Raw genomic sequence first — 11,719 nt, 5'->3', positions numbered from 1 at the left:
CCGCCATCGCAGCAAAATCAACCAGGGACCTCCCCGCACTGACCTCTCCCCTACTGCCCTTGCCCCTTTCAGGTAAGGTAGTCTTCCACTAGCTTTCCTAATTAGTCAGCCAAGGGCGTCCCATTATACCCTTGTGGTAGCACTGTTTTCCCGGGTGGTCGCTCCATGTTCCCATTAATTTAATGATCTTAACATGAACAATAATAATAACAAGTTAATAACAGAATAATCATGAATAGTGTATCTCCATACCCAATCCATATAAAGCAATAGCAAGTACTACCCAAAAATATTTCAGGGGTGAACAAGGTATAGAGGTAATCAAAACTGGGGTAACATAAAGGCTCCCATCAAAATTATCCTATGCAGATCATTAAAATTAATAAGAACATGGCTGGGAAAGTAAGTGATCAAGGGCACAACTTGCCTGCAATGAGCTCCTGCTCAGCTACTTCTACTTGTTGAAGCTCAGGTTCCACAGTGGGTTGCTCGTCTACTCGCATCAACACAATACATACATAGTATAGCCAAAATCAACATCACACCAAACAGATGAATGAAATATACAGTAAAAATCTACACATTAAAATGAAACCATAGGAACTGGAATCACTAAATTTTGAGTTATAGAATTCAAGTTATGAATTTCCTAAGATTTAAGGTGATTATAATAGGATTAGATGATAAATTAATTTTCTAACAGAGTTCATGTCGAAACAGTGATTCTAAATGATAGAGAATATTATTACCAAATTTTAGGAATTGGAATGACTCAATTTGGAGCTAAAATGAATTTTCTATGAATTAACTAAGTTCTAGGAATTATTTTTGTATTAATAATACCTTTACTAATTCATTTATACATTTTAAACGTGCTCTGGACTGGGCCTCAATTCCTGGATAAGTCAGGGGCTAGTGCAGAAGATTCCCTAGACTCAATAAATAGTGAGTGAGGACGGCGGGTTGGTTTTATGATTCTGCGGGGGCTCTTTTATAAAACGTACCCGCGAAGGGGTATCTGCGATCCAGAGCCGTCCGATTAGAAACGGACGCGCCAGATCAGATCGAACATTTGTATCCAACAGGTATACTACCAGAGTCGTTGATCGCGAGATCGACGGTCATGACTTATTACTGAACCGGTACGTTATGAGGATCATCGGATTAAAGATCGTCGGTCCAGATTCCACCACGCCCTACACGCTATCGGATCCGTCCAAACCCGATCACACGGTCAGGATAGTTCCCTAACGAAACAGTGCACTGGTCCAATCTATAACGTCTGCGCGCGCATCGACGGCCGAAAACTGTTCGCCCTAACACGGCCGGACCACGGCGGCGTGCCCTCCGCAGCAGAGCTACTCCGGTGAGGCATCCAACCACGACCCGGCGTCCCAGGCCCAATCCGCAAGGCGATAATCATAGCGCGACCAACGGTGAACGAGGTGGGGCAGAGTATTACCACGGATAACGCCGAGAGCTCCTGGCCCACGGTGCGGGGCGGGTGTCGGAGTAGAAGTCTGCGCCGACGTGCAATTCCGGCACCGTGCGCCGATCCGAGCTCCAGTGTGCCTTGGATGTGTACCCACGATCGATCGATGACACTCAGAGCTCCCTCCCGGGGCGAATCAACGGAAGGTTGTGATTTGGGGTGGCGCGTGAGGTGAGAGAGAGAGGGGCCACGGCGGCGCTTTATCACCTAGCTCGAGGGAGACTTCGAGCGCCGGGATGGGCCACGGAAGCGGAGAATAAGAATGAATCCTACCCGGGTTTTTCGTCAACGGCTCCGCTGGAATCGCGCGCTAGGAACGGAGGTGGGTGACGGCTGCTTCCGTTCGAGACCGAGCGAGGCCTGCGGCAGGTTGGAGAAAGGGGTCTGACCACGAGGACCCACTGGCCGGTGAAAACCTAAGCAGTGCACGCGACAGGGAGGCTGCGAGGCTGACGGAGCGGGCCCGGATGTCAGCGCGCGCGGTGAAGGGGTTTGGGCCGCGCAGCACGCTTCTGCTGGTGGGCCAAAATGCGGGATTCCGGCCCAGGTAAGGTTAGTTGGTTTTATTCTTTTTCCTTTCCAATTCTTTTTCTCCATTTTCAAACCCAATTTGAATTCAAGTTTAATTCAAACTTTTGTGGCTCCTCATTACAAAATTATATTGGTGATATTAGAGGTACAAATGCTGTGGATAGTTATTTGTATATATATTATTTATTATTCATCTCCTATATCTTTTCTTCTTTCCAAACCCTAGTTTCAATTTAGGGTTTAATCCAACTTTTAGGATTATTACCTCATTATTATTGCCCTTATTATTTTGTTTAATGCACAAACATTTAACTCCAACATGATGCATATTATTGTTATTATTATTATTTTTTTTACCATTTATTTTAATTCATTTTTAAACTTTGTGTATGCTCTTTTTCATGATGCAATTAAGGCACACAAAATGTGGAAATCCACCATATTCCTTTGTATACAACTTTGAGTATTACACAGGCTGCTCCGGATCCCGTTCTCCGGCCGCGTGATGTCGTCGAATGTTCCTGCGCCGATTCCTCCGTCGGCGAGATTCTCGTTGAGGCGGTTCTTCTCCGGGTGCGGTCGGCTCGTCGTTGGAGATGGTAGGCGACTCCACTCTCCCGATGAAGAGGACGTCGGGGTAGAATGGTGCTGCTGTCGTGGCGACCTTCTTTCCGTTCTCCTTTGAGAGCGAAGGAACGGAAAGAACAACTCGCTTCTCCTTGGTCTCCTTCTTCCTCGCGATCTGTGTCCATTCTTTTGTCGGGGAAGTAGACAGTGGAGTTCTCCGGGTCAGCGGGCCCTCGGTCCCCGACTTTCCGGAGACGATCTTTTTCCGGAGAGCTGGAGGTTGCGCTTCTCCGGCATTTTCGGAGTTTGTTGGAGGAGACTTCTTTTCCGGCGGATCTGCAAGGCGGTGTAGAGTTCCCTCTTCATCCGCTACGGATGAGATTGTTCCGAAGCAGAATACGGATCCGGGACGCAGGGTGATCTTGCTGTAGAAGGCGACGGCCATTGAGCTAGCTTGGATCGTCGACACACCCCCTACCTGGCGCGCCAGCTGTCGGTGTTTTGGGTCCGACCGCACACCTGGGGTTGCCCCTCGAGGTGTTTTTAGGAGTAGGACGGTGTCGACAACTGTAGCAAAATGGTTCGTGCCGATTGCACGAGGGACAGTGGACAGGGTTTACAGGTTCGGGCCGCTTAGAGATGCGTAACACCCTACGTCCTGGTGAGTATGCTTGGTGGATAAGGTTACAAAAGAGCTCTCTGGATTAAGAATGCAGAGAGTTGATGTAGGAGGTTAAGTAATAGTGTCGATCGTTCTGAAGGGGTGCCCCCTAGGCCTTATATACTCGACCGTGGGGCAATACATGTGGATATGATAACAACGAGTAGCTAAAAGATAGTGAACTGCTTGAGTTTATCTCCACGTAACCCTGCCGACTTATCCCCGCACGGCTCCGTTGCATGGGGGCTCCAGCGCGGGAAAGTCGGATCTCTGTTGCGGTCACTCGCTTGACATTGTGGGTCGTCCGGGTTTGCTCCAATCCGGCCTCATGTCGCTCTGCTTTGCTGGTTGTCTCTCCCCAGGCCCACGAAAGAATGACCTTACGATTTATTGGGCCCTTGGGCCTTTTGTGAGGTCTTTTACTCTTTTAGTGGACCCGGGGGATATCTATCCCCCACACCTGCTACCCCTTAGGCTATGGACCCTGCTCTTGCTTCGATTCTCCAGTCTATCACTCAGCAGCAGGCTCACCTGGCAGCCGAGCAGGCCCGGTTATCCGAGAGGATGCTCTCGATGTTTCAGAACATGCAGGACAGGCAGGATGCGCTTCAACAGCAGCTACTTCAGGATCGGGCTGAGAGCAGGGCATTCATGGCTCTCATGCTACAACATTCTGGTGTCTCAGTTCCCCCAGTTCAGTCTGCTCCACCTCCTCCGCTTCAGGCTCCAGTTGTGCCAGCGATTCAGACCGGACCCCCTGTTCCTTCTATTGGTCCCTCTCCGCTCCGGCCGGTCACTTTGGCTTTCACCTCTCCGGTTGTCAGCTCTGTCTGCCCGCAGCCGCCAGTGCCTCCAGCATCTGCTGTTTCCACTACTGTTGTGGCAGTGTCTGTGACCTCTTCTGTTCCGGCAGCTCCTGCAGCGTGGCCTCAGTCCGAGTCAGTACCAGCTCCAGCTTCTACCGCAGATCTTGGATCTGAGACTGACTCTGACCCTCCGCCGGCGTTCGCTCTGCTGCCTCGACCGCGATCGGATGCGCCCCCGCCGCCTCCTCCCGCTTCAGATGTTTAGGTTCGGGTGCCCTTTTGGTGTTTGACGCCAAAGGGGGAGAGATATGAGTTGTGAGAGCTAGGGGGAGTTAGAGAGTTAGTAGAGAGTCATTTTGATGTAATATATGTGCTTGCTACTCTCTGTACTAGCTTGATGTTTTTGGCTCACAAACTCGATATATACTCTCGTTGCTTATGATTGACTGTGTGTATTATGTTTTCACCTTATATTTTATCACCAGTCTTCTAAGTTCTTGTTTCATTGATTTAACTTCACTTTTATATGAACAAGAATCTTATGATGTGTATGCGCTCACTCTTATTAGTATGATACACGTTCTTTCTGTCAAAGATTACTGAGTATAACTAACCATCCTTTCTATTGACAGAAACTTCAAAACAAACTACTCTCACAAAACTTGTAGGGTTGTCATCAATCACCAAAAAGGGGGAGATTGAAAGCATCTAGGCCCCTGGTTGGTTTTAGTGATTAATGACAACGTAATATTATATGTGACTAACGTATGTTTTGCAGAGACAAATGGTAAGTTAGGTCGCATGACAGGTAGAAGTACTACAACGGTGAAAACAATCCCGGAGATAAGAACTCGAAGCGACGGCTAAAATGACGAAACAAAAGGCAAAGGTCTACGGAGTCCGAGTGTCAAGGAGATGTGGACACTCGCGATTTAGTTAGGTCTTTTATTCTCTTTTAGCCGTACTATAAAGAGGGGTTGTCGATGAGTAGTTTGACCAAGAGAGTTCTAGTGTAGTGTTGGTGCACAATCACACTCACATACAGTGCTAGGTGTCACTCTAGAACTCACTCACAAGTTAGAACGAAAACCGATTTGAAAATCAGCTGAAAAACAAGAGTTAGGGTTTCTGTCCCTGGGGGCACCGTACTATCCGGTGTGCACCGGACTGTCCGGTGCACCCTCTGCCAGGTGGGGCCAGGCTGGTCCGAGGAAGAAGCTTCCTCCACAGAAAACCCGAGAGCGCCAGTTTCAGAGTTGAATTTTAGTGGCGCACCGGACATCGCACCGGACTGTCCGGTGTGCACCGGACAGTGACTGTTCACTGTCCGGTGTGCCATGAGTCCAACGGCTAGCTGTCAGAACTAGCCGTTGGAAACGACCGTTGGCACACCGGTGGCGCACCGGACTGTCCGGTGCGCCAGTGCGCAGTGAGATGCCTGTAACGGCTAGTTGGTGGGTGAGGGCTATTTATACCCCTTCCACCCACCATATTCAATGTCTTGCACTCCACATTTATTCCAGCACATTGCTAGAGCATTGCAAGCACCAAAAGCCTAGTGAGGAGACTAGAGAATCTTAATCTGCGTTTGTTCCTCATTAGCGCTAGCAAGAGCCACCTAGAGCACACACCACTTGCATTAGGCTTCTCTTGGTCAAGCGAAAGTCTATGGCTTGTTACTCTTGGTGATCAGCATCACCTAGACGGCTTGGTGGCGTTGGGAGCTCGGTGATCACCGTGAAGATCTTGTTGGTGACCCGACTCAAGTTTGTAAGCGGTCTCGAGGGATCCACCGCGCTAGAGTGGCAAAGGATCATCTCGTAGTGAGCACTTGGTTCTTGCGAGGACCAAGGGAGAGCGATACCCTTGCGCGGGTGCTCCAACGAGGACTAGTGGAGAGTGCCGACTCTTCGATACCTCGGGAAAAATTGGAGGAGTCATCTAAACCTTGCTTTACATTCCGCTCTTAATTCAAGCACTTTACATTGTGTATTTGTTTAGCAAGTATTTGAAGTATTGTCTTAGCATTGTTGCATTTCTAGTTTTATATTCTTAGTGCTAGTTGTTGGGGTGAAGTTGGGCTCTTGCTTAGCTCTTGCTTAGGTTTTAATTAGTGTTGATTTTTAGAAAAGCCCAATTCACCCCCCCTCTTGGGCATCGTGATCCTTTCAGGGCCCATCAAGGACTTGAAAGGCGTACAGAGAGTCACAGGATGTCTTGCGGCTCTGAGCCGCTTCATCTCGCGCCTCGGCAAAAGAGGTCTGCCTCTGTACCGCCTCTTAAGGAAGGCCGAGTGCTTCACTTGGACCCCTGAGGCCGAGGAAGCCCTCGGGAACCTGAAGGCGCTCCTCACGAACGCGCCCATCTTGGTGCCCCCCACTACCGGAGAAGCTCTCTTGATCTACGTCGCCGCGACCACTCAGGTGGTCAGCGTCGCGATTGTGGTTGAGAGACGAGAAGAGGGACATGCATTGCCCATCCAGAGGCCAGTCTACTTCATCAGTGAGGTACTGTCCGAGACCAAGATCCGCTACCCACAAATTCAGAAGCTGCTGTACGCGGTGATCCTGACGCGGCGGAAGTTGCGACACTACTTCGAGTCTCATCCGGTAACTGTGGTGTCATCCTTCCCCCTGGTGGAGATCATCCAGTGTCGAGAGGCTTCGGGTAGAATCGCAAAGTGGGCGGTGGAAATCATGGGCGAAACAATCTCGTTCGCCCCTCGGAAGGCCATCAAGTCCCAGGTCTTGGCAGACTTTGTGGCCGAATGGGTCGACACCCAGCTCCCAACAGTTCCGATCCAGCCGGAACTCTGGACCATGTTCTTCGACGGGTCACTGATGAAGACAGGAGCCGGCGCAGGCCTACTCTTCATCTCGCCCCTCGGGAAGCACCTATGCTACGTGCTACGCCTCCATTTCCTGGCGTCCAACAATGTGGCTGAGTACGAGGCTCTGGTCAACGGGTTGCGGATCGCCATCGAGCTAGGGGTCCGACGCCTCGACGCTCGCGGTGACTCACAGCTCATCATCAACCAAGTCATGAAGAACTCCCACTGCCGCGACCCGAAGATGGAGGCCTACTGCGATGAGGTTCGGCGCCTGGAAGACAAGTTCTACGGGCTCGAGCTCAACCACATCGCCCGACGCTACAACGAGACTATGGACGAGCTGGCTAAAATAGCCTCGGGGCGAACAACGGTTCCCCCGGACGTCTTCTCCCGAGACCTGCATCAACCCTCTGTCAAGACCGACGACACGCCCGAGCCTGAGGCACCCTCGGCCCAGTCCGAGGCACCCTCGGTTCAGTCCGAGGCACCCTCGGCTCGGCCCGAGGCACCCTCAGCTCGACCCGAGGCACCCTCGGTTCGGCCCGAGGTACTCTCGGCTCCCAAGGGTGAGGCACTGCGCGTCGAGGAGGAGCGAAGCGGGGTCATTCTTAATCGAAACTGGCAGACCCCATACCTGCAATATCTCCACCGAGGAGAGCTACCCCTCGACCGAGCCGAAGCTCGGCGGTTGGCGTGGCGCGCCAAGTCGTTCGTCTTGCTGGGGGATGGGAAGGAGCTCTACCACCGTAGCCCCTCAGGCATCCTCCAGCGATGCATCCCCATCGCCGAAGGTCAGGAGCTCCTACGAGAGATACACTCGGGGGCTTGCGGCCATCACGCAGCACCTCGAGCCCTTGTTGGAAACGCCTTCCGACAAGGTTTCTACTGGCCGACGGCGGTGGCCGACGCCACTAGAATTGTCCGCACCTGCGAAGGGTGTCAGTTCTACGTGAGGCAGACCCACCTGCCCGCTCAGGCTCTACAGACGATACCCATCACCTGGCCTTTTGCTGTGTGGGGTCTGGACCTCGTCGACCCCTTGCAGAAGGCACCCGGGGGCTACACGCACCTGTTGGTCGCCATCGACAAATTCTCCAAGTGGATCGAGGTCCGACCCCTAAACATCATCAGGTCCGAACAGGCGGTGGCGTTCTTCACCAACATCATCCATCGTTTTGGGGTCCCGAACTCCATCATCACCGATAACGGCACCCAGTTCACTGGCAGAAAGTTCCTGGACTTCTGCGAGGATCACCACATCTGGGTGGACTGGGCCGCCGTGGCTCACCCCATGACGAATGGGCAAGTAGAGCGTGCCAACGACATGATTCTACAAGGACTCAAGCCTCGGATCTACAACGACCTCAACAAGTTCGGCAAGCGATGGATGAAGGAACTCCCCTCGGTGGTCTGGAGTCTGAGGACAACACCGAGCCGAGCCACGGGCTTCACGCCGTTCTTTCTAGTCTATGGGGCCGAGGCCATCTTGCCCACAGACTTAGAATACGGTTCCCCGAGGATGAGGGCCTACGCCGACCAAAGCAACCAAGCTAGTCGAGAAGACTCGCTGGACCAGCTGGAAGAGGCTCGGGACATGGCCTTACTACACTCGGCGCGGTACCAGCAGTCCCTGCGACGCTACCACGCCCGAGGGGTCCGGTCCCGAGACCTCCAGGTGGGCGACCTGGTGCTTCGGCTGCGACAGGACGCCCGAGGGCGGCACAAGCTCATGCCTCCCTGGGAAGGGCCGTTCGTCATCGCCAAAGTTCTGAAGCCCGGAACGTGCAAGCTGGCCAACAGTCAAGGCGAGGTCTACAGCAACGCTTGGAACATCCAACAGCTACGTCGCTTCTACCCTTAAGATGCTTTCAAGTTGTTCGTATACCTCGTTCCCACGCAAAGTTTAGTCATCAAGGAAGGGTCAGCCTTGCCTCGGCAGAGCCCGACCCTCCCTCGGGGGCTAAAAGGGGGGAACCCCCTCTGCGTCGAAATTTTTCCTCGAAAAAAGATCTTTTCTGCCAGAATGTCTTTCGTGCTTTTCGACTACTTCGAAAGTGGATCCTGAAAACGGCGGAGTACACGTAAGCAGCCAAGGCTGACCGAGCCGAGGGACTCCTACGCCTCCGGGATACGGATACCTCACTCATCACCTTCTGCGATAAGTAACTCGCGTTCGGATAAGTGATTCCGCGGACCAAACAAGTCTTCACGCTCGAAAGCTCTTCTGCCGAAGCGATTCTTCGGGCCTTCTCGACTGCGTCGGTGACAGAACCCCATGGACGGGCAAGAGCGCGCGTAAGCGGCAAGGCCGACCGAGCCGAGGGATTCCTACGCCTCCGGGATACGGATACCTTACTCATCGCCTCCCGTGAAAAGCAACTCTCGCTCGCACAGACAATTCTGTTACCGATGAAAAAGTCCAGATACTCGAAACAAGAGGAAAAGAAGCGCAGCTTTACAACACGGCGAGGGTGTGTTTGGGCCTCGGCGGCCGCAGAGAACACACACTACAAGATAATTCGATCCTGCAGGCTCGGATCTTGACAGTCGAAGGGAGCAGCAGCACCCTCGGCGTCGACTACACCTTCGGCGAGGTCCGACCTAGCCTCGGACGGCGACGTGGTCCGAGGATCTCCACTCTGAAGGACGACGTCATCATCACGCCCGGGCCATCGCCGCCAGGGTCTTCTCCAAGAATCCGGCTCGAGCAGGCAGCTCGGCCGGTCACCCCGAGGCCACGGCCAGCTGTCCCCCGAAGACATCAGCCCGGCCCGAGGCCTCGGCAACTCAATTCCGGCGTCGGTCCCGCCAGTGGACGACCCGGCCAGGCTCTGGCCGACCAAGTCTTCTTTTAGAGCCAACTCTGCCTCTGTCTGTGCTGACACCGCTACCCCTAGCTTCGGCTCATCGAAGAGCGGCCGAGGGGTTCCTTTAACTAAGCAAGAGAAGCCTCGGACAGCAAGGTCGACCGAGCCGAGGGACTCCTACGCCTCCGGGATACGGATCCCTCACTCGTCACCTTTGTATGGGGCGACTCACGCTTGGTGAAGCGGTTCAGACAACCAACAGGCGAGTCTTAGTGCTCGAAAATGAGGAAAAAACACGGCTCCGCGCCAAAAATACATACATGTTCAAGCCCCGACAGCCACAATGAACAAAAGACCCGGCATTCAAGGTGCCATTACAAACGGAACTCCGGTTCTATCCCCGCGGGTATGAACAACCTCCACACCGGGGAGCCTGCAGGGCGACAAGTTCCGGGCGACTCGCCAGCGACCTCTGCAGCAGCAGCTATGGTCCCAGGACGGACGCGGTCGCCGGAAGGCTCTCGTTCGTGTCCCCGCTCAAGGGACGTGAACCAGACATCAAAGCCAAAGAGCCGGGGGCCAGCCTGTAGGTGGCACTGACGGCCTCGACGGTGGGGAAGCTTCCCCCGGCTGCCACCACGTCAGCACCGACAACGGCGTCCGCCTCTCCACCAACGCCGCACCGGCGAACGCGGGCCGCTCCAAAGCGCACCGGCAGGTCCTCGCTCCCGTCCTCGCCACGAAAACGAGGAAGAGGGCGGAATATTGCATCCTAGCTGGGCAGCAACAGTTCGCCTTCCCCGGCATGGCTGGAGGACGCCTCCTCCGCAGAGCTGGGGGATGGTTTCCACCACAAGAAGCTGGAAGAGGAGGTGGCCAGCCGACCCGTGCGGGAGGTAGAGCCCCGGCTCGCCTCGCTCTCCGCCCCAGCAAGGATGGTAAGCATCCTTGAAGCTGAGGGAGGGGCGGGGGCCGCAGCCCGGCTTGCCTCTCCCCATCCATGGGCCGGTGGTCACCATCTTAGGTGACCACCGGCGAGGGGGTGCAGCCGAGCCACGTGATGAAAATCCTTGAAGCCAAACGATGGCTGAAAGGTACCAACTCCCACAGAGTTGCGTTCCTCCAACGATAAGGCGGAAGGATTGCGGGTGTCCCCCATCCGGGGGCTCGGAAGGTGGAAAGACACGATGCATAAGGGAGCGCGAAGACATGGTCGCCTTTCAAGGGGGTCACCCTCCTTTTAAAGGCGACTCTCCCTACTTGCGTCCCCAGCCGTCGTGGGCTGAGTCTTCTCCAACATGCTCCAAGGTCCTCCCCATACGGCGCGGGGGCTGGGTCCCACGCGTCATGCAAGCTGGCCCAGAGCAGAAGAAGCCAAACCGCCGCGCGTGGTGCATGCAACCGCCCAGCGGTTACGAGCATTCCTCCACTTTCGCCCAGACAAGCGGGCGAAAGGGCGGGCAGCCATGCAGGCGGCATGCAACCGCGCCAAGTGGGCGCGCCCCTCCGACTTCCAACGCACCCAGCATGGGGGCCCACGCCCACGCGTCATGCAACCGGCGCGTCGGTCGCTACGTGCAAGCAACTGCACCGCCACTCGCACCACTGCCACGCCTCCTCGACTGCGGAACCAGTACCGCGACTCGAGGCAACCCTGCGTACGACTCAGCAGTGCTAGTCAGGCGCGACGGTCAATATGGCCAAAAATGGGCCGGCAGTAATGGCGGTGACAGGCGGGCAGGAGCAGCGGTCACGTCGTCAGCCAAGCTCACGTCCCGTCCAGGGGCAGCGAGAGAACCCTCTCTCACAGCGTGAAGACGGCGCGCCCGCGTTTCGTTCCTCGAACGGCTCACGCACGCGCAACGGCCGCCCCGAGAACTACTCGCCCCGTCGCATTAACTCCGTGGCGGGACAGGCGGCGCCTCTGGCAGGAGAAGCAAGCGACGCTTCGCCTTCGCCATAATGACCGCGTCCAAAGAGGTACGCCGCGTCAATCGATTTCATATCCTTTTCCTTTTCCTCTTT

Source organism: Zea mays, chromosome 2, assembly GCF_902167145.1.
Source record: "Zea mays cultivar B73 chromosome 2, Zm-B73-REFERENCE-NAM-5.0, whole genome shotgun sequence".
NCBI lineage: Eukaryota > Viridiplantae > Streptophyta > Magnoliopsida > Poales > Poaceae > Zea > Zea mays.
The sequence above is the reverse complement of the archived record's forward strand: the minus strand, read 5'-3'. Positions refer to the sequence as shown.